Source organism: Lathyrus oleraceus, chromosome 1, assembly GCF_024323335.1.
Source record: "Lathyrus oleraceus cultivar Zhongwan6 chromosome 1, CAAS_Psat_ZW6_1.0, whole genome shotgun sequence".
In the NCBI taxonomy this organism is placed as follows: Eukaryota; Viridiplantae; Streptophyta; class Magnoliopsida; order Fabales; family Fabaceae; genus Lathyrus; species Lathyrus oleraceus.
In genome coordinates this window covers 120800697-120822911 of record NC_066579.1, presented here as the reverse complement: position 1 = coordinate 120822911, position 22215 = coordinate 120800697, and the positions used below count along the sequence as shown (strand labels likewise).

The 22215-nt window shown below is 38.5% G+C and overlaps 1 non-coding gene across 1 annotated transcript; it reads left to right on the top strand.

The window, feature by feature from the left end:
- Window positions 1-1559: 1559 nt before the first annotated feature.
- LOC127116329 (small nucleolar RNA R71) lies at window positions 1560-1666 on the top strand. Its single transcript, XR_007801281.1, has one exon. It is a non-coding gene; the product is annotated as a small nucleolar RNA R71 (small nucleolar RNA).
- The last annotated feature ends 20549 nt before the right edge of the window (window positions 1667-22215 follow it).

Sequence of the window (22215 nt, the reverse complement as noted above, 5' to 3'; positions counted from 1 at the left end):
TGATCGCACCGGCAGTAGCTAAGAATGGTCTTCCCAATATAATGGGTGTAACTTCATCTTCTCTAATGTCCATAATTATAAAATCGGTTGGGATGTAGAATTGACCTATGCGCACGGGAACGTTTTCAAGAATTCCTACATGATATCTAACAGAACGATCTGCTAGTTGCACAAACATTTTAGTTGGTCTTAATTCTCCCATTTCAAGTTTCTTGCATATGGATAAAGGCATAACACTAATACCGGCTCCTAAATTGCATAAGGCTTTATCTATGACAAATTTTCCTATGTGACAGGGTATAGAGAAACTACCTGGATCTTTAAGTTTAGGAGGCATATTCTAGATTATAGCGCTACATTCAACAGTGAGTGTAACAGTTTCGCTATCTTCAAGTTTCCTTTTATTAGAAAGAATTTCTTTTAAGAACTTAGCATATGAGGGCATCTGCATAATAGCTTCTGTAAACGGAATTGTGACGTTTAATTGTTTCAATAGGTCAACAAATTTTTTAAATTGGCCCGCATCTTTGGTTTTGATAAGCCTTTGAGGGTAAGGGATAGGTGGTTTATAAGGTGGTGGAGGTACATAAGGTTCTTTCTTTTCTACGGTTTCCTTATTACTCTCTTCCTTTTCCTTAGGTGTACTTTCTTCCTCAGTTGACTTTTTAGAGTTTTGGTTTTCAGTTCTTGGATCTACTGGTCCTTCCACTTCCATTCCACTTCTTAGTATGATTGCATGAGCGTGGCTTTTCGGGTTAGGTTGGGGCTGTCCAGGAAATGTACCAGTTGGGGCAGCAGTAGGCGCTTGTTGTTGAGCTACTTGTGATATTTGTGTTTCCAGCATTTTGTTATGGGTAGCCAAGGCATCTACTTTACTTGCTAGTTGTTTGATTTGTTTGCTAGTGTGTATATTCTGGTTTAAGAAATTTTTATTGGTTTGCTGTTGAGAAGCTATGAAGTTCTCCATCATTATTTCCAAGTTGGATTTCCTAGGAAAATTATTGTTAGGTGTAGATGGGGTCGGCTTTTGATATCCAGGAGGTATAGCTGGGGCTTGATTTGGAGCTTGTCCTGGTGCGTATAAAGCATTATTATTCTTATATGAAAAATTAGGATGATTCTTCCAGTTTGAGTTATAGGTGTGCGAGTAGGGATTTCCTTGAGCATAATTCACTTGTTCTGCTTGGATTCCTGTTAGGAGTTGACAATCTGCAGGAGTGTGACCTTGGATTCCACAGACTTCGCAATTCTGAGTTGCGGCAATTACGGTGGTTGGAGGTGATACATTCAAACTTTCAATTTTCTGGGCAAGGGCTTCCACTTTTGCATTAACATGATCAAGGCTACTTATCTCGTACATGCCACTTTTCGGTTGAGGTTTCTCTACCATTGCTCGGTCTCTTCCCCACTGATAATGGTTTTGGGCCATGCTTTCGATAAGTTGATAAGCATCGGCATAAGGTTTATCCATAAGTGCACCACCTGCTGCGGCGTCTATTGTTAACCTTGTGTTGTACAAGAGACCATTATAGAAGGTATGAGTCACTAACCAGTCCTCTAAACCATGGTGTGGACAAAGTCTCATCATGTCTTTGTATCTTTCCCATGCTTCGAAAAGAGACTCGTTATCTTTCTGTTTAGATCCATTTATCTGGGCTCTCAACATAGCTGAAATTCTAGTTATCAGACTTTCGATGTCACACGGGTTGTTATGACATCCAAATCTGCACAGACAAGAGTTATGCAGAACTTAAAAGTAAGTGCAGTAAATAACACAAGTAATTGTTTACCCAGTTCAGTCCAACATGACCTACGTCTGGGGGCTACCAAGCCAGGGAGGAAATCCACTATTAGTAGTATTAATTCAAAGCTAAACTCACCCGTTTACAACTCTTCACTTAATCCCTACCCAATGCAATTTCAATCTTACACTAAGATCAGAGTTCCTACTCACTCCCCCTCAATCACCTCAGTGATTACTACCTTTAATCAATATTAAAGACAATTTTGAAGTCACACTTCAAACAATTCTTGATTGTGCTTAACAGCTTTAATCAAGATACACAGCACTCACGCTTAAAAGCTTAGAGTGACACAACACTTACAACTCAATGAACACCCTACACCAAAGCAATCATCTACGAGATAACAACTTGGTTTACAAGATATGTCTAATACAAGACTCACAAAAATACAGCAGTGAAGTATGATGGACACACTAAATCTTCACGCCTCAAAATCTCCAGTTCTGAATGAAGGACGACTTCCTTTTATATTGCAGTACTTGGGCCTTTGCACTTGTATTTTCCTGAATTTAAGGTCACCCGAGTTTCCCTAAATTCCACATCTAGGTTACTAACAAATAGGCTATTTGTTAGGTTCATTAAGTGTAGCTTGGTTGTTGATTTCCTGGATTTTCTCTCAACTGTTGAATCCCTGAAGAATAGCCTGAGAAAAAGCTGAAACAGAAAACTAAACAACCTACAATATAGCATATGCTGTCAGGAATGAATGTCACAACATTCAGCTTGACATCAAGGACCATATGCTAAGTCTGTTTTTCCTGAAAATAGACTGTACAAGTTTGCTGAACTGTACAGGACCAAACTGTCCATTCTACAGTAGCAGCTTACATTAATACATGTCAAAGTATCCAATTTGACATTTACACATTTAACCTTAAGTCAGTTCTGTTATCCTTTTGAAGGGCAGACTGAGAAACATACTGAAGTCTAGCAGAACACCACTCTGTCTATTGTTCAGTATATGCTGTCCATGATGAATGTCACAACATCCAGTTTGACATTCATATAGTAGGCCTTATGCCAGGTCTGGTATTTCCTTGATACCCAGACTGAAAATGAATACTGAGCTCTAACAGAACACCAACTGTTCTATTCCTCAGTATCTGCTGACAGGGATGAATGTCACCACATCCAATTTGACATTCAATAAATCCTGTATTAGCTAATCCTGCAATAAGTTACTCAAGTATGTCATGACATTAGTCAAGACATCAGAGTACAGTTAGATACTCTAACCTCTAATGCAGTTACACAAACGCCTTCACAACATGTCATGACATCAGTCAAGACATTAGAATCCAGCTAGTGTTTTACCATACAATGCAGCCAATTAAACACCTACAAACTCCCCCTTTGGCAAATTTTTGGCTAAAACACTTTGATCCCACAACAGAGTTCATAGCAGCGGAAATCACACATCTAGCAGGGAATAGACCTAGCTAATACACTCAGAGTGACAACACACTCACACAGATGGAAGTTAAATAAAAACTTCACCCACACATCAGCACACAAATATAAGTTAAATAAAAACTTCATCACACATCAACTGCAGGGGAGGGAATCTTGAATCTTTCATGAATATCTGTTTCAACACACTAATCTGTTGTCCTGGGGTATCACCTGTTACTCCCCCTTTTTGGCAAAAATGTTGCCAAAGCATTACAGACTTACACATAACTGACAGACTTACAGACTTGGTTTTACTTCATAGTTTCAACCAAGTTAGCACCCACTTGATCTTGCTTCACAGCTTTGATCAAGTAATCACCCACTTTTGCTTTACAGTAGGTACCACCATATCAGATGCCATGACTTTGTGTCTGACATCCAGAACCACTCCTGCATGAACAGTGTCCTTGAACTCCTGCAGGTGCATAGGCCGCCTCACGTTAGGATATCTCCTTATCCTCTTGTTGCCACACTTGTTGTAAGTGGCATAGCTATGATCTGTTGACCAATCAGATCATAGTTCCAATTGTTTAATAGGCAGAGATATTAAACAATACATCCCAAACATCATTGGTTGCTATAAGTTCTCAGATAGACATATTCCCAGTTTGCCCCTTAGGTTTTCAAACTGAGTAGCATCCAAATCCTTTGTAAATATGTCAGCCAGTTGAAGTTCAGTGGCTACATGTACCAAGGTAATCACCTTGTCTTCCACTAGATCTCTGATGAAATGATGTCTAATGTCAATATGTTTGGTCCTGTTGTGTTGGATGGGATTCTTGGAAATATTGATGGCACTGAGATTGTCACAGAACAATGTCATGACATTTTGAGTGACATTGTACTCAGTGAGCATCTGTTTCATCCAAACCAGTTGGGAACAACTGCTTCCAGCAACTATATATTCAACCTCAGCAGTGGACAGGGATACACAATTCTGCTTCTTGCTGAACCAAGATATGAGATTGTCTCCCAAGAAGAAACAACCCCCTGATGTGCTTTTTCTGTCATCAGCACTCCCAGCCCAGTCAACATCACAGTACCCAGATAGGACAGGCTCAGAACCATGTGAGTACAACATCCCATAGTCACAAGTCCCATTGATGTACTTGAGAATCCTTTTGACTTGATTCAAGTGGCTCACTTTAGGCTCTGCTTGGTATCTAGCACACACTCCAACTGCATAAGAAATGTCAGGTCTACTTGCAGTTAGGTATAGTAGACTGCCTATCATGCTTCTATACAGACATTGATCAACACTAGCCCCTCCATCATCTTTGGTTAACTTTAGATGAGTAGGAGCAGGAGTTCTCTTGTGCCTAGCATTATCCATACCAAACTTCTTGACTATGTTTTTGGCATACTTGCTTTGAGAGAGAAACATAGAGTCCTCCATTTGGTTGACTTGCATTCCAAGAAAATAAGTCAGCTCCCCAACCAGACTCATTTCAAACTCAGATTGCATTTGGTGAACAAAATGTTTTACCATTTTTTCTGACATTCCACCAAAGACTATATCATCCACATAGATTTGAGCAATCATGATTTTCCCTTCTTCATCTTTCACAAACAAGGTTTTATCTATCCCACCTTTTCTGTATCCATTTGAGGTTAGAAATTCAGTCAACCTCTCATACCATGCTCTAGGAGCTTGCTTCAACCCATACAAGGCTTTCTTCAACTTGTACACGTGCTTAGGTTGGTTAGGATCACAGAACCCTTTAGGTTGTTCCACATAGACTTCTTCATTCAAGTAGCCATTCAAGAATGCACTCTTCACATCCATTTGGAACAGTTTAAACTTCAGAATACATGCTACACCTAACAGCAATCTGATGGACTCAAGCCTAGCAACAGGTGCAAACGTCTCATCAAAATCAACCCCTTCAACTTGAGTATATCCTTGAGCTACTAGTCTTGCTTTATTCCTAGTAATTACTCCTTTCTCATCAGACTTATTTTTGTAGACCCACTTGGTACCAATGATGTTGGTCCCTTCAGGTCTTGGAACTAGCTCCCATACTTCATTCCTTTTAAACTGCTCAAGTTCCTCTTGCATGGCACTGATCCAATATTCGTCCGTCAGGGCTTCTTTCACATTCTTTGGTTCAACCTTGGATACAAAACAAGAATTTGAGCTTATTCCCCTTGACCTGGTAGTCACACCACTATTGGGATCCCCTATGATAAGATCCTTAGGATGGTCTTTCTGAATTCTAATAGATGGCATTTTGGTGGTTGCATCTACTTCACATTCAGGAGGAGGTTCCTGTACTTCTTCAGACTTGACTGGAATGTCTGTTGAGCTGTCAAGGAATGTTTCAACATCCTCTATGACATCGATTCCTTCCTCTTTATCATCCACAATAACATTTATGGATTCCATCAGGACATTGGTCCTGTAGTTGAACACTCTGTAAGCTCTGCTGTTAGTGGAGTATCCTAGAAATATACCCTCATCACTTTTGAGATCCAGTTTCCTTCTCTGTTCACGATCTGTGAGAATGTAACATTTACTTCCAAAGATATGAAAGTACTTCACAGTGGGTTTTCTGCCTTTCCATATTTCATACAGAGTGGAGGAGGTTCCTTTTCTCAAGGTGACTCTGTTGTGAACATAGCATGCGGTATTCATAGCTTCAGCCCAAAAGTGCATAGGGAGCTTCTTTGCATGAATCATAGCTCTGGCAGATTCTTGAATAGTTCTATTTTTCCTTTCAACTATTCCATTCTGCTGGGGAGTTATAGGGGAGGAGAACTCATGACTTATTCCTTCAGACGAGAAAAACTCATCAAACTTGGAATTTTTGAATTCCGTACCATGATCACTCCTAATTCGGACAACACAACTGTCCTTTTTCCCTTTGGAGTCTGATGCACAGGTCTTTGAAGACATCAAATGTATCTGACTTCTCTCTGATAAAGCTTATCCACGTGTATCTGGAATGATCATCAACCACCACGTATGCATATCTCTTTCCACCCAGACTTTCAACCTGCATAGGTCCCATTAAGTCCATGTGCAACAGTTCCAGAACTCTGGAAGTTGTAGGATGTCCCAGCTTCGGATGTGACATCTTGGTTTGCTTGCCCACCTGGCATTCTCCACAGACTCTTCCTTCACCAATAAGCAGCTTTGGAATTCCTTTGACTGCTTCCTTGGATATGATCTTCTTCATTCCCTGTAAGTGGAGATGTCCAAGGCGTCTATGCCACAGCTTCACCTCCTGTTCTTCCTTGGCTGGAGAGCAGATTGTGGAGAAGTTTGAGACTTTAGGTTCCCACAGATAGCAGTTATCTTTGGACCTGGATCCTCTCATAACTTCCTGATTGTCACCATTCGTCACAATACATAGCTCCTTAGTAAACTGAACATAGAACCCTTGATCACACAACTGACTTATGCTGATGAGGTTTGCAGTTAGTCCTCTTACTAACAACACATTATTCAGTTTTGGAACTCCAGAGCAGTCCAGCTTACCCACACCTTTTATTTTTCCTTTAGCACCATCACCAAAGGTCACATAGCTGGTAGTGTGAGGTTGAATATCTACCAATAGATTTTCCATACCAGTCATATGTCTTGAGCATCCACTGTCAAAGTACCAGTCTTCTTTGGTAGAAGCCCTTAGAGCTGTGTGAGCTAACCTAGCATACCATTGTCTCTTCTTGTTGGAGACATGGTACCTATATGTCTTATGCTTAGGTCTGACATGGGGGACTTGGTTCGGGTAACCATGAAGCCTGTAGCAGAAGGCTTTTATATGTCCAAGCCTACCACAGTGGTGACATCTCCATTTCTGGAATTTCCTCTTCTGATGATTATTCATCCTGGTACCCCGATGTTGAGACATTGGATGTGACCTCTGTTTGGATTTCTGAACTTTAGCCTTTGGGCATTTGTGTTCAGCTGAGGATCTTTTCCTATAGCCTAAACCAGATGTGGTTCCAGACTTCTGTCCCACCTTTAGGATCTCTTCCAAGGTGTCAGTTCCTTTATTCATCATTCTGATGGATTTAGTCATCTGATTCAGCTTGGAGGTCAGCAGGGTTATCTCACCATTTAGACCCTCTATGGTCGTCAGATGCTTCTGTCTCTCATCTTCCAGCTCCTTGATGAGTTTCTTCTGCTTTTCTCCTTGTACACGCACTTCTGCGCTGGTGACACATAGCTTCTTATAAGCTGCAACAAGTTCATCAAAGGTCAGTTCATCTGCACTTGAGTCATCATCAGTGGCACAAACACTGGTTAGTGCAGTGACATGTTTAGCAGATTCTCCTTCAGATTCACTTTCAGAATCTCCTTCAGACCATGTGATAGCTAGCCCCTTCTTTTGCATCTTGAGGTAAGTAGGGCATTCAGCTCTGACATGTCCATACCCTTCACAACCATGACACTGGATTCCCTTGCCTTGGTTGAACTTTTCTTCAGAAGTTGATCTTTTCTTGATGTCAGACGAGATGTTCTTGACATTAAGTCTACCTCTTTGATCAATCTTCTTCACGAACTTGTTGAACTGTCTCCCAAGCATGGATAAGGCTTCTGATATGCTTTCATCACCTCCAGTATATCCTGCTTCTGACTCCTCTTCAGCATTAGATACAAAAGCTACGCTTTTGTTTTTCTTTTCAGCATTCTCACACAAGCCCATTTCAAAGGTTTGGAGAGAACCAATGAGCTCATCCACCTTCATATTGCAGATGTCCTGAGCCTCCTCTATGGCTGTGACCTTCATAGAAAATCTCTTAGGCAGGGACCTGAGAATCTTTCTTACAAGTTTCTCTTCAGCCATTTTCTCACCTAATCCACCAGAGGTGTTTGCAATTTCAAGAATATTCATGTGGAAGTCATGAATAGTCTCATCCTCTTTCATCCTCAGATTTTCAAACTTGGTGGTCAGCATCTGAAGTTTGGACATCTTCACCTTGGAAGTACCTTCATGAGTTATCTTGAGGGTATCCCAAACTTCCTTAGCTAGCTCAGAGTGGTGTACCAGCCTGAAGATGTTCTTACTGATTCCATTGAACAATGCATTCAAGGTCTTAGAATTTCCAAGGGCTAATGCCTCTTTCTCCTTGTCCCATTCTTCTTCAGGAATTTGCACACTAACTCCATCTTCACATGTCTTCGTTGGATGTTCCCATCCTTTGTTGACAGCTCTCCAGACTTTGCTGTCTAGAGACCTTAAGAAGGCTATCATACGAGGCTTCCAGTCATCATAGTTAGAGCCATCCAACATGGGTGGTCTATTTGAGTGTCCTATATCCTTGTCCATGGTACTAGAAAGTAACTTCCCTAGATCTCACCCAGAAATTAACAGGCAGGGTGCCTGCTCTGATGCCAATTGAAATTCTAGTTATCAGACTTTCGATGTCACACGGGTTGTTATGACATCCAAATCTGCACAGACAAGAGTTATGCAGAACTTAAAAGTAAGTGCAGTAAATAACACAAGTAATTGTTTACCCAGTTCAGTCCAACATGACCTACGTCTGGGGGCTACCAAGTCAGGGAGGAAATCCACTATTAGTAGTATTAATTCAAAGCTAAACTCACCCGTTTACAACTCTTCACTTAATCCCTACCCAATGCAATTTTAATCTTACACTAAGATCAGAGTTCCTACTCACTCCCCTTCAATCACCTCAGTGATTACTACCTTTAATCAATATTAAAGACAATTTTGAAGTCACACTTCAAACAATTCTTGATTGTGCTTAACAGCTTTAATCAAGATACACAACACTCACGCTTAAAAGCTTAGAGTGACACAACACTTACAACTCAATGAACACCCTACACCAAAGCAATCATCTACGAGATAACAGCTTGGTTTACAAGATATGTCTAATACAAGACTCACAAAAATACAGCAGTGAAGTATGATGGACACACTAAATCTTCACGCCTCAAAATCCCCAGTTCTGAATGAAGGAACGACTTCCTTTTATATTGCAGTACTTGGGCCTTTGCACTTGTATTTTCCTGAATTTAAGGTCACCCGAGTTTCCCTAAATTCCACATCTAGGTTACTAACAAATAGGCTATTTGTTAGGTTCATTAAATGTAGCTTGGTTGTTGATTTCCTGGATTTTCTCTCAGCTGTTGAATCCCTGAAGAATAACCTGAGAAAAAGATGAAACAGAAAACTAAACAACCTACAATATAGCATATGCTGTCAGGAATGAATGTCACAACATTCAGCTTGACATCAAGGACCATATGCTAAGTCTGTTTTTCTTGAAAACAGACTGTACAAGTTTGCTGAACTGTACAGGACCAAACTGTCCATTCTACAGTAGCAGCTTACATTAATACATGTCAAAGTATCCAATTTGACATTTACACATTTAACCTTAAGTCAGTTCTGTTATCCTTTTGAAGGGCAGACTGAGAAACATACTGAAGTGTAGCAGAACACCACTCTGTCTATTGTTCAGTATATGCTGTCCATGATGAATGTCACAACATCCAGTTTGACATTCATATAGTAGGCCTTATGCCAGGTCTGGTATTTCCTTGATACCCAGACTGAAAATGAATACTGAGCTCTAACAGAACACCAACTGTTCTATTCCTCAGTATTTGCTGACAGGGATGAATGTCACCACATCCAATTTGACATTCAATAAATCCTGTATTAGCTAATCCTGCAGTAAGTTACTCAAGTATGTCATGACATTAGTCAAGACATCAGAGTACAGTTAGATACTCTAACCTCCAATGCAGTTACACAAACGCCTTCGCAACATGTCATGACATCAGTCAAGACATTAGAATCCAGCTAGTGTTTTACCATACAATGCAACCAATTAAACACCTACAATAGCTGTTTTGCTCGGAGGAAAATATCGGGCAAGGAAGACTTTCTTCAATTCATTCCATGTTGTGACTGAGTTGGAAGGAAGAGACTGAAGCCATCTTCTAGCTTTATCTCTTAACGAGAAAGGAAAAAGACGAAGTCGAATTGCCTCTGAAGTGACACCATTAGCTTTAACCGTATCAGCGTATTGGACAAATACGGATAAATGAAGGTTTGGATCCTCGGTGGGATTTCCAGAGAATTGATTCTGTTGCACTGCCTGTAGCAGCGAAGGCTTAAGTTCGAAGTTGTTTGCTTCGATTGCGGGTGGAGCAATAGTCGAATGCGGCTCATCTTGCGATGGAGCGGCGTAATCTCGAAGAGCACGAGCTGGTTCTGCCATCTCGGGTATCGGTGAAGGAAGAAGATTTTTGAGATCAGGAATTTCGATAGGAGGGAGACTGTTTGCAGCATGATATTCCCGAATTTGTCGTAAGACTCGGAGATATAGTTCGATGTCGTTGATTCGTAAGTAAAACGACTCGCCTTGTGAGCGAGTGTGTGGCATACAAATCAACGAAAAAAAAGAAGAAATAAAAATTGCCTTAGTCTCTACAGCGTAACAGAAGAGTTATGATATCGACTAAATAAAAGTCCCCGGCAACGGCGCCAAAAAATTGATCGCGACTTTATGAGTCGATTGGGGTACTAACTGCAAGTGCACAGTTCTATCGCGTAGTTTTAACAGATATCGATCCCACAGGGACTTATGAATCGATATACCGTTTTCTAAGATTACTTCGTAAAGCTAAGGCGGATGATACTTTGATTGTTTGGGGGAAAAGTTAAAACTAAAATAAGATCTAGGTTAAATATCAATTAAGCGGATATCAGTATGTAGTTCGTCGTAATTAGGGAATCAAGTCTTCGTTGGTTTCTTGGTTTTAAAATAAATCTTTTCAGTGGACACCATTGATTAAAAGTCTTCTCTCAAACTCTCGCTCTGTTGAATAGACCATGACTTTAAATTAACGTAGATGTCACTTATTAGTTAAGTCCAAAATCACTTTTTGAAAACAATAGAATCTATAGAAACTCTTTTTAAGAAAATACTAATCGTTTAAACACCCTCGTCTCAAACTCTCGCTCTGTTGACTTACATTATATGATTAAACTTAAATGCTTAACTCTCGTCCTCACATTTAACCTTTAAAAATACTTTTAGAAAATGATTAGAATTTAATTAACTCTAAAAAATGCTTTCGCCCTGATCTAGAATTAATGTCCACTTTACACTGTCCAGTTAAAAACTCAAACTTTCGTTCTATTGATTTTAACTTCTTTAGTCTTTTACTCTCGTACAAAAACCTTGGTATTAAACCTGTAAATTGAGACCATAAAAAGAGTGATTTTATTTTTAAACGTAATTAAATCAACTTAGTTTTGATTCCTTCATTCCGCTTACTTTACATACCGATACCTAAATAAATTAGCCGGACATGCTAAACAGATCTAAACAATCATCATGCTTAAATAAATCCATCTCAGGCAAACAATATAGATAAACAATAATGCAGGGCATATATAAATTCAAACAATAATCAAAGAACCTGAATAGTTAATGGCAAATCTTGAACACTCCACCACAGACCGGTTGGATTTGTTCTTGAATTCTTCAATCGGACAAGAAAATAAAAAGTGAAGGAATAAAAATCTAGGATCTAACGTAAGGTTAGATCCAGCAAAAGATACACAATAGTTTCCGGTGTAGAAACTATTGTGTGAAAAATTAATTAAATGCTGAAAGATTGACTGGAAAAGAAAATAAAAATTGCAAATGAAGGTAGAATGCTGAAAAAATAGAAAGTAGTAAAAATAAAGCTATGCCAAAAACTGGGAAAATTTCTGCTCCCTTTAGGGTTCCATAATTGGTCCTATTTATACTAATCAACTTTTTTTAACCGTTTCCAAAAGTGCCTTGCGTAATTGGTCTTCACGTTTCCGGAGTCAAGCGGAAGAATAGGCATCAACGTGCCTCTGTTGCGTTTCTGAAGCCAAAAATATAGGAGAATGGTGTGACGTCCGTCACACCATGTGTTACGCTCGTAACACAAGGAAGCAGATCGTGACGCTCGTCACAGGCTCAACGCCCATGGCTTGTAGTTTTGGGCTGGGCTTTAGTGAAATTGCTTCTCTTCATTCCTTTTTGCACCTCCTTTTCTTCCTTTTTCACTTATGCTTCAAATAAGCTACCTGAGATAAATAGAAGGAAAAATACCCAGTAGTATCGAATAAAATTAAATAAATTGAAGCGAATAATAATATAATTCAATTAAATTGAGTCCATAAATGTGATATTATTTCATGTTATCAAGGGTCCATATTTATTGCATTTGGAAGTGTTATTTGCACACTTGAAAATGTTTCCAATTTTGGCAATTGCATGATGCATGCTTGCATGGGCGTGTATAGGCCTATGAAGCAATCCAATTAGGTCCAAATGCATCTTAAATGAGGTTGGAATGAATCTTGAATGGCAAGGCAATGTTATGTGTGAGGGAGAAGAGCGATTCAAAATGCATCGAAATTTAAAATTTCTCCTTTAGTGATCCTTACGAATGGGCATGATCAGGGATAAAATTGTTTCCTCTTGTGGAGATTGTAACCTTTGATGCAGATCTACGGAGCGATCATGAACGTTGAATAATTACAACGCCTCTACTTAGTCCACACGAACGGATTCCTTCAATATCAGCGCTAGCTGCTACAAATGAAGGCTTTGAGTGTGAGAGAGAGAGAAACGAAATTGCAACTGTACAAATGTTTCTACACAAGGGTTCTACTTATAGAACCACTTGTGTGGGCTACAAGCTAAAAAGCCCACTCAAGTGTATGTGGCCCATATCTTATAATATGCCAAATTAACTTAAGCACGTGGTACCTTACCATATTTTGTATTCTACTTAAGTACATCGTACCTTACGATGTTCTACAATTCACTTAAGTGCACCGTACCTTACGATGTTCCTTAGTTACTCTATCTCTCATCAATCCATCCTTTTGTGTGTGACCCTGTAGGTTTTCGCGGCATTGGCAATTATATTAAATCACGTATTTAACATGATAAATAGTGAGCGGTATCTAGCAACACATCACTACTACCCAAGACACAAAAATGTCATGTGATCTAACAAATCCTTTTGTGATAATACTTATGTGTATAATTACCCTTTTGCCGTTATGTCTATATTGAACACAAGGCATAGACCGTGTCATCCTTGTCCAGTTCAATATTGGGCCCATAGACATTTATCCTGTTACGCGGGATGGGCAAATTCCATCTAGGTCACTCATGTCCCTTAGCATGCTTCGTGGAGTACTCATCAACTGTCTTTATGGTCATCCAGTTATGAACAATGTTTGATTAGCAATAAGGCACTCGACTTTACATCTAAGGTCCATAGTGGTTTCAGGTCGAAGGCTGGCATACACCATTATCACCATGAGAATAACTTATGACACTTTGCATAACATTTTATATAGTATTCTCATAGCGGGTCAATCCAGTATAAATATTACTTTTAATATTCATACCTATGTTTAAGACTTGATAACTCCTTATCCATGATCCATGAGATGTGATCATCAGTCTATATACATAATAGTCTTAATGCTTTAATGTTATCCCACTTCACAATAAAGCTCGACTATGGATACTTTAATAATAGTGTCCTTATGTTTAATGTGATCTCATGCTTAAGTCACACTTGATACATTAAACGGACTATCTATTCTAGGGACTTTATTAGACAAACATAATAAAAAAAAGCCTTTTATTATTAATAAATAATTCGATATAAGTACCAAAAGTATTGGCCTCTAGGACTTACACCAACAATCTCCCACTAGCACTAGAGCCAATCAGGCATACCCCTAATGCCCCTAGCTCTAGTATGGGCATCATGCTTCTGCTGCGCAAGAGGCTTTGTCAGTGGGTCAGCAATATTGTCAAGTGTAGGTACTCTGCATATTTTCACATCTCCTCTATCTATTATCTCTCAAATGAGGTGATAACGCCTAAGTATGTGTTTGGATCGTTGGTGAGATCTAAGTTCCTTAGCTCGTGCGATAGCACCATTGTTATCACAATAGAGACCATAGGGATCCACAATGCTAGGAACTATGCCAAGTTCATTAATGAACTTTTTGATCCAAACAACTTCCTTTGCTGCACTTGAGGTAGCAATATACTCGGTCTAGGTTGTAGAATCGGCAACTGTATCTTACTTTGAACTTTTCCAACTCACAACGCCACCGTTCAAGAAAAAATTCAAGCAAACACATAACCAGATTGCGATCTAAAGTCATCCTTATCTGTCTGGAAGCTAGCATCGGTGTATCCAATTACAGCCATCTCTTCCTGACCTCCATATATCAAGAATGAGTCCTTATTCCTTCTCAAATACTTAAGGATATTATTGACAACTACCCAATGAGCATCATCAGGATCAAATTGGTACCTACTCGTTGCACTTAAAGCATACGAGATATCTGGTCGAGTACATAACATGGCATACATGATAGATCCTATTGAAGATGCATATGGAATCTTATTCATGCGATGCCTTTCTTCCTTAGCTGTAGGGGATTGTATTTTTGATAGACACAGGCCATGTTGCATAGGTATGAATCCTTTCTTGGAATCATGCATATTAAAGTGTCTCAGCACTTTGTCTATGTACGTACTCTGACTTAGGCCAAGCAGTTTTTGTGATCTATCTCTATAGATTCTGATTCCTAATATATAGGCTGTTTCACCTAGGTCCTTCATAGAAAAGCATTTCCCCAACCAAGACTTTACTTGTTGCAGGGTAGGGATATCATTTCCAATGAGTAATATGTCATCTACATATAATACCAGGAAAACGATCATGCTCCCACTAACCTTCTTGTAGACACAAGGCTCATCTTCGTTCTTGATGAATCCATATTGTTTTACTGTTTCATCAAAACGAAGATTCCAGCTTCTGGAAGCTTACTTCAATCTATAGATTGATCTTTGTAACTTACATATCTTTTGGGCTTCTTCTGGCATGTCAAATCCTTCAGGTTGTGTCATATACACATCCTCAAGAAGATTCCCATTAAGGAAATCAGTTTTGACATCCATCTGCCATATTTCATAATCATGATATGCAACGATAACAAGTAAAATCCAAACAGATTTAAGCATTGCAACTGGTGAAAAGGTTTCATCATAGTCAACCCCATGAATTTGTTTATATCCTTTTGCAACCAGTCTTGCCTTATAGGTATGTACCTTACCATCCATGTCAGTCTTCTTTTTGAAGACCCACTTGCATCCTATAGGGTTAACTCTTATAGGAGGCTCTGCCAAGGTCCAAACATGGTTTGTGTACATGGAATCCATTTCAGATTTCATGGCTTCTAGCCGCTTCTCAGACTCGGGACTAGTTATGACCTCTTGGTAGGTCACAGGCTCATCTTGATCCATGAGTAATACATCACCTTGATCAATTATGAGATATCCATATCTCTCAGGTAGGTGACGTATCCTGCTTGACCTACGTTGGTCTTGTTCTACTTGAGCAGGTTACTCTTCCATAACTACTTGTGTTTCCTGCTCTAATTCCTTCATAGGTGTATCAATGCTTTGTGATTCTTGAATTTCTTCATGCTCTACTTTCCTCCTGCTGATTCCTTTGGAAATAAAATCCTTTTCTAGGAAAACTCCAGTTCGAGCGACAAACACTTTGCCCTCAGAAGGATTGTAGAAGTAATACCCTCTTGTTTCTTTAGGATACCCCACAAATAAGCATTTGTCAGATTTGGGCTCAAGCTTAGTTGAAATTTGTCGTTTCACATAAACTTCGCAATCCTAAATCTTCATGTAAGACATATGTGGTTTCTTACCACTCCATATCTCATATGGTGTCTTCTCAACCTTTTTGGATGGAAAACTGTTAAATGTGTAAGTTGCTATCAATAGTGCATGTCCCTAAAAGGAGTTTGGAAGATCGGCGTGACTCATCATGGATCGGACCATGTCTAACAGGGTTCAATTTCTTCTCTCATATACACCATTCCATTGGGGTGTTCCAGGAGGAGTAAGTTGGGATAGGATCCGACACTCTTTCAGATGGTCATCAAACTCTAGGCTTAAATACTCACCACCTCGATCTGATCGAAGAGTTTTAATATTCTTACCTAGTTGGTTTTGTACTTCATTCTTGAATTCCTTGAACTTTTCAAAGGACTCTGATTTGTGTTTCATTAAATACACATAATCATATCTACTGAAATCATCAGTAAATGTGATGAAGTAATGAAAACCTCCTCTGGATGGTATGTTCAGTGGTCCACATACATCAGTATGTATGAGGGCCAAAAGATCATTAGCTCTTTCACCTTTTCCTGTGAATGGAGACTTTATCATCTTTCCAATTAAACAAGATCTGCATGTTTCATATGATTCATAATCAAAAGAGTCCAAGAGTCCATCTTTATGGAGTTTGGAATGTGTTTCTCATTTATGTGGCATAATCGACAATGCCAAAGGTAAGTTGAATTTAACTCATTACGTTTCATCCTTTTAGTATTAATGTTATACATAGGCATTTCAAGATCAAGGACATATGGTCCATTTTTCATTTGTGCAGTAGCATAGAATATATCATTCAAATAAATTGAGCAACAATTGTTCTTTATTATAAATGAAAAACCAAACTTGTCCAAACAAGAAACATAAATAATATTCCTGCTAATTGCAGGTACATAATAACAGTTCTCTAACTGAATTATTAAACCACTAGGTAAAGTCAATACATAAGTTCCTACGGCTAAAGCAACAACCTTTGTTCCATTGCCAACTCGTAGGTCAACTTCACCTTTTGTCAAATCTCTACTCCTTTTTAGCCCCTGCACATTGGTACAAATGTGAGAACCGCATCCAGTATCTAATACCCATGATGCAGAAGTAAATAAATTAATTTCAATAACAAAAACACCTGAAGTTGAAGTCTCTACTCCATTCTTCTTATCTTCCAGGTACTTTGGGCAGTTTCTCTTCCAGTGTCCGGTCTTACCGCAATAGAAGCAGGTGCCTTCCTTTGCTATGCCTCCACTAGGTTTCAAAGCAGCAACAATGGGTTTGGGTTTGGCAACTTCCTTGCCTTTCCCTTTATCACCCTGCTTGGTGGGTCTTTTGTCCCGTCTCTTTCCATTTTCGATCATCAGAATGGACTTCCCTTTTGACTTCAAATTCTGCTCAGCAGTTCTTAACATGGCTAGCAGTTCAGGAAGAGATTTGTCCATATCATTCATATTGAAATTTAGGACAAATTGACTTAATCTATCTGGCAACGATTGCAAGATCAAACCAGTCGCAAGTTCCTTTCCGAGGGGAAAACCCAACCTGTCAAGGTTTTCTACATATCCAATCATCTTGAGCACATGGGGACCTGCAGGGGCTCCCTCAGCTAACTTGCCTTGAAAAAGGGCCTTTGAAACATCAAACCTTTCATGCCTTGCTTGCTCTTGATAAAGCATCTTTAGGTGTTCGATCATATCGAACGCTGCCATGTTCTCATGTTGCTTTTGCAACTCTGAGTTCATGGTAGCTAGCATGAGACAAACAGTTTCATTGGCATCATCGACATGCTTCTTATAAGCATCTCTTTCTGCCTTAGGTGCAGAACTAGGAGCTTCCTCTTCAGGAACAGGTTTCTCCAATACATACAGCTTTCTATCATGTTTGAGGATAATCCTCAGATTTCGGTGCCAATCTAGAAAATTTGTCCCAAACAATTTTTCCTTGTCAAGGATTGATCGCAAAATGTTGTTAGAGGTGTTTTTTGTCATGGTAATCTACATGAAAATAATGAAAATATAAGTATCAATAACATATTTAATTAGGCCTTTAATTAAATATGCTCCCACTATTTTACTCAAAACAAATGACCCTCACCATTTGATTCAGAAACTCCCGTTGGAAGATTTTCTAGTGGGTCGAGATCCATATTTCACTTTGTTTTAAGTCCGCGTAGGCGGATTACACAAAACTAGGTTATTTAGGTAGGAACTCCTTCCAATTATATCTAATACAACTCTCGAATATTTTAGTTGGGTGAATAACTCCTTATTCCAATCCATCACATGGATCATTTCCAACTCTTTCTTCTAAACACATATAATCTTATTATAATTTGTTTAGTTAAGTTTGACCCATTATTTTAGAAATTGGATATTACAATTATCCCATCGCACCTTACTAATATAGAACATGCACCTCGCATAGGTGAAACCTACATTATTCGATACTAGTCTTGATGAGTGCTAAAACTTGGAAAGCATAAACTTAATATTTAATTTGAGAGAATTTGCAATTAATTTGATCTCACCAGCTTATTTATCATATAAAGCGTCTCTCACATGCATCAACATGCATCAACATACATAATGAAACAATTATGGCCCCTAGCGCAATTGTTCTCCCAAGCCAATGACAGAACCTAAGCTAACCTAATAACGATCTAAGCTTCTCCAAGCAAGATCTTCAAGGTTGTCCTCCTTTGATATTGAATTCTTCTCTTTCTTCATAACATTACATTACAGAAAAGAAACTCATTTTACATACGAGGGAGTGAGAGGAGAAAAGAAGTTACATTATGAGATTAAAAGAGAGGCACGACACACAGGTCGTACTTTAAAAACCCAAAACAAAATAAAGGAAAACTAAGGCCATAACCGATCACCACAAGACAATAATAATAAACACATTATTATTATTAATTTTAATTCTTTTAATTAATTAAAACCAAATTAAATTTCGGAGACCAATCACACTACGCAGAGTTAGCCGGGGGTCCGCTGCCCGGTCGACATTGTTTTTCGCATCAACACTTGATACTTTAAAGCACAACTCTTACGCAGTCATAACCCTAATCACATAACTTTTTGACAACACAACCCTGTGCCTTCATTAACCCTAATGCACCAATTTCAAGCCGTCAAACACACCTCGATTGTTAATTCATTATGATTGATCAACACGTCATTGCTTCACCATACTAATGTCGGATCAAGAAGCAAACGACCATTGATCGCTCAAAGGAAAACAACCATTAAGTGTTTGAATGAACGAAACAAAAATAGTATATCATATATACCATATTTTGCATCAGGATTACTTATATCATATATATATATATATATCTTGATCGATCTCAATTGCATAACCTATGGATGATCGATGTATCGCTGCTTCACCATACTAATGTCGGATTCCGAAGCATAGTCAACATCAATCATCCAAATCATACACAAATGATGCCAAATTTAATTACTCGTTTGTTCTTTGATTCATTTTGTCTTTTAATCGTATTAATACAGAAAATACAGAAAGTAAACAACTATTAGATGCATGGTTTCGTAAGTGGCTCTGATACCACTGAAGGAGAAGAACGATCCAAAACGCAGCGGAATTTAAAATTTCTCCTTTAGTGATCCTTACAAATGGGCATGATCAATGATAGAATCTTTACCTCTTGTGGCGATTGTAATCTTTGATGCAGATCTACGGAGCGATCACGAACGTTGAGCGATGACAACGTCTTTACTCAGTCCACACAAACAGATTCCTTCAATCTCAGTGCTAGTTGCTACGAATGAAGGCTTTGAGTGAGAGAGAGAGAGAGAGAAACGTAATTGCAACTGCACAAATGCTTCTACACAAGGGTTCTATTTATAGAACCACTTGTGTGGGCTGCAAGCTAAAAAACCCACTCAAGTGTATATGGCTCATATCTTATAATATGCCAAAATCACTTAAGTGTGTGGTACCTTACCATATTTCATATTCTACTTAAGTACACCGTACCTTACAATGTTCTACAATTAACTTAAGTGCACCGTACCTTATGGTGTTCCTTAGTTACTCTATCTCTTATCAATCCGTCCTTTTGTGTGTGACCCTGTAGGTTTTTACGGCATTGGCAATTATATTAAATCACGTATTTAACATGACAAACAGTGAGCGGTATCTAGCAACACATCACTACTACCCAAGACACGAAAATGTCATGTGATCTAACAAATTCTTTTGTGATAATACTTATGTGTACAATTACCCTTTTTCCCTTATGTCTATATTGAACACAAGGCATAGACCGTGTCATCCTTGTCCAGTTCAATATTGGGCCCATAGACATTTATCCTGTTATGCAGGATGGGCAAATTCCATCTAGGTCACTCATGTCCCTTAGCATGCTTCGCGGAGTACCCATCAACTGTCTTTATGGTCATCCAGTTACGGACAATGTTTGATAAGCAATAAGGCACTCGACTCTACATCTAGGGTCCATAGTGGTTTCAGGTCGAAGGATGACATACACCATTATCACCATGAGAATAGCTTATGACACTTTGCATAACATTCTATATAATATTCTCATAGCGGGTCAATCCAGTATATATATTACTCTTAATATTCATACCTATGTTTAAGACTTGATAACTCCTTATCCATGATCCATGAGATGTGATTATCAGTCTATATACATAATAGTCTTAATTCTTTAATGTTATCCCACTTCACAATAAATATCGACTATGGATACTTTAAGAATAGTGTTTTTACGTTTAATGTGATCTCATGATTAAGTCACACTTGATACATTAAACGGACTATCTATTCTAGGGACTTTATTAGACAAACATAATAAAGAAAAAGCCTTTTATTATTAATAAATAATTCGATATAAGTACCAAAAGTATTGGCCTCTAGGGTTTACACCAACAATATGATCATTTGAACTTTGATTTCCACCAATATTGTAGGCCTGTTAAAACCATGTGCAGCCCTAGAAAACTTGGTCCAAAATGAATGAATTAGGACTCTTTGGAAAGCTTAGATCAAGAGGAACAACTCTTATGTTGAACACTTTTCCATTTGTAACTTTGATCAAGGTGAAATTTGAGGTGGAAATTTGGAAATTTCAACATGTTGAATTTTTTTTTAAGTGTCAAGCCATATACCTCAATGTTCCACCTTACTAAACTTTTTATGTGAGCTCCAAATGAGAAATGTGTCTTCATAAAAGTTGTATCTCTTTAAAATTCCTAAAAAATGGTCACCAATTTGACATAATTTAGATTTATAATGAGAGAGTTATGCATTTTTGATGTTGGGGAAAATCACTTGTTCAATGGACTTGGTCCAAAATGACCTATAATGTATCCTCATATCACATGCTCATAAAAGTTTATTTAGCTCTCACTCCAAACATAAAAGTTTAATTATACATCTTAAATTTGATTGTACAACTTGGAAATCTTTCATCTCATAAAAATTGAGCAAGTTATGACCTTGGGAAGTTGATTTTCAAATTAGGGTGTAGACAAAATGACCTATAATGTTGCAACATAGAAAATGCCTTTCCAAGAAAAATTAGCTATGTACTTCAACATGAAATTTGTTTGGAATGTCATTTAGAGTAACGTTTCTCTTGGAATCATTTTCATATGGTGAAAATTGTAGGAGATAGGGTCTAGGGAGACCTAGTTTTGATCAGATGAATTTATCTGGCCAACCACCATCAACCAACTTGCTAACTTGCAATTCTCTTGACTTTTAGGCTCATGGTAGATCAAATATGCATAATATGATGAATTTTGGAGTGTACCTTGAGAAATTTTATCAATTGATGAAGAAGCTTGTTGAAGAAGTTACTCAGGATACCCAGATAAATTAGGGTTTCCAAGGAAAATCAACTCCAAACTCTTGAAGAAAACTTGATCAAAATAACATGTAGAGATCATGGGGAGTCATATATGATGCTTAAAGACATTGTGGATCATTCATTGGTTGTGCTCTTAGCAATTAGGGTCATAAACCCTAGATGTGAACTTGATAGACCAATGGGGACCATGCCCTACCTACAAAAGAGTTAGGCAAATACAAAGACATACTTTTGGTATTTTGGTTAGTAAAATGATAAACATACAAGAATGATACAATCACATGGTGCTTGGTGATCTCTCCCAAAACAAACCCAATGAAAGAGGTCTAAGGAGGATGCCAAGGTATGATCTCAATGCTAATGCATATGATGAGATTGCATGAGGGATCTTAGGGT